A 2628-nucleotide genomic window follows, 5' to 3' on the forward strand; every position below is an offset into this window, starting at 1 on the left:
CATGTAATCACACAGGAACAGTAACCAAGAAACAAAAAAAGAAAGAAAAGAAGAAGAAGATTTTAAACGGGGAATTAGAGACATCATTTGGTAAATGAGAACATCTACAAAACAAAAATAAGGAATAAATAGTGTGATTATAGAACTTCTAAGTGGTGAGGAAATCAATACAATTGTGAGTTAGAATAGATCATTTTAAACTTCGGAAGAAAATTATCAAAGACAGGGTAACTTAAACAAAAATAATGAACCTTCAAAATATAAGAAGGACAAGTTCACATGTTTAGTAAATCCTAAAACAATAGCAATGATGGAGATGATAACATGATTCATAAACAAAATGAGCTCAGCACAGAAAATTATATGGAACAAAGAAATCAACAACACCATGAAAAACACATAACAAAATGACATCAATAAATTCATACTTGTCACTAATTACACTGTATGTAAATGGATTAAATGTACCACTCAAGAGACACAGGGTTGCAGACTGGATAAGAAAACATGACCAATCAATATACTGTCTACAAAAAACTCACTTTAGGTACAAAGACAAAAATAGACTAAAAATCAAAGGTTGGAAAAAAGTATATCAAGCAAATGACAACCAAAAAAGGGCAGGAGTGGCAATATTAATTTCTTATATAATGTTTAAAAGATCAATTGAACAAAAGGACATAACCATAATAAGTATCTATGCATTCAAGGAAAGAGGCCCAAAATACATAAAGCAGACTAACAGAATTGAAAAGACAAATATATAACTCCACAGTAACAGTAGGAAACTTCAATACACCACTTTCAATAAAAGATAGAACAACTGGAAAGCAAAGATGAAGAAGAACTAAACCAACTTGACCTTATGAACATCTACAGAGCACATCACCCAACAACAGGAAAATGTGCATTGTTTTTGCAGCACACACGGAACATTCTCCAGGATAGACAATATGTTAGGCCACAAAACAAACCTTTATATATTTAAAAACATTGAAATACTACAAAACATCTTCTGAGATCACAATGTTATAAAATTAGAAATCAACTCTAGGAAAACCAATGGAAAAAGAGAAAACAAGTGGTAACTGAATAACACCATCCTTTAAAATAACTAGGTAATAGAAGAAATAAAAAATTCCTTGAATCAAATGAGAATGAAAACACAACATACCGAAATCTTGGGGACACACCAAAAGCAATGATCAAAAGGAAATTTATAGCAACAGAAGGACACATTAAAAGAGAAAAAAGAGCCAAAATCAAAACCTTAACCCAACATCTCCAACAATTAGAAAAAGAGCAGCAAATAAATAAATAAATAAATAAATAAAAATCCCTCAGTCACCAGAGGAAAAGAAATAATAAGAATCAGGGAGAAATCAATGAAACAGAAAATAGACAATAGGAAAAAAATCAACAAGACTAGAAGTTGATTCTTTGAAAAGAGTAATAAAATCAACAAGTCTAGAAGTTGATTCTTTGAAAAGAGTAATAAAATCAACAAACCATGGGCAAACTTAACAAAGGAAATGAAGGATGATGCAAATAACACGAATAAGAAATGAAATGGGTGAAGTCACAACAGAACCCACAGGAATAAAAAGAATAATATCAGGATACTGTGAAGAAATGTACTCCAACACATTTGAAGACCTAGATGAAATAGACAGATTTCTATAAACACACTACTTACCTGAACTAACACAGACAGAGGTAGAACCTTTGAACAGACCCATAATAAAAGAAGAAATTGAACAGGTCATAAAAAAATTACCAACAAAAAAAGTCCTGGCGCAGATGGTTTCAACAAAGAATTCTACCAATCATTCAGAGAAGAGCTGACGCCAATCCTGTTCAAACTATTCTAGAACATAGAAAAGAATGGAATCCTAGCAAATTCATTTCATGAAGCAAGCATAACAATGATACTGAAACCAGGCAAAGACACCATTAGAAAGGAAAACTACAGACCAAGAGCCTTCATGAATATAGAAGCAAAAATCTTCAACAAAATCCTAGCCAATAGACTCAAACAACATGTCAAAAAAATAATACATCAAGACCAAGTGGGATCCATGCCAGCATGCAAGGATGGCTCAACATTAAAAAAGCAATCAAAGTAATCTATCATATAAGTGAAATAAAGGAAAATATTCACATGATCAAATCACTAGTTACAGAAAAGGCATTTGATAAAATTCAATGTCCATTCCTGATCAAAACTCTCAGAAAAATAGGAATAGAAGAGAAATTCCCCAACATAAAAGGGTATATATGCAAAACCAACAGCCAACATTATTCTCAATGGAGAGAGACTGAAACCATTCCCTTTGCGAACAAGAATGAGAGAGGGATTCCCTCTATCTCCACTTCTATTCAACATTGTACTGGACATCCTAGCCAGGGCATTAAAGCAAGAATGGGAAATAAAAGGCAAGGCAAGGAAGAAGTAAAACTATCCCTATTTGCAGATGATATGATCCTATTAGGGTCCCAAGTGACTCAGCAAGAAAACTACTGGAACTTGAAAGATTTAGCATAGTGGCAGGATGCAAGATCTACATACAAAAATCAGTTAGATTCCTCTATGCCAGCAAACAAACCAAAAATCAAACTCACTGCTGT

The sequence above is a fragment of the Orycteropus afer genome, unplaced genomic scaffold (assembly GCF_000298275.1).
Source record: "Orycteropus afer afer isolate SDZICR_OR568_19922 unplaced genomic scaffold, OryAfe1.0 scaffold00274, whole genome shotgun sequence".
Taxonomy (NCBI): domain Eukaryota; kingdom Metazoa; phylum Chordata; class Mammalia; order Tubulidentata; family Orycteropodidae; genus Orycteropus; species Orycteropus afer.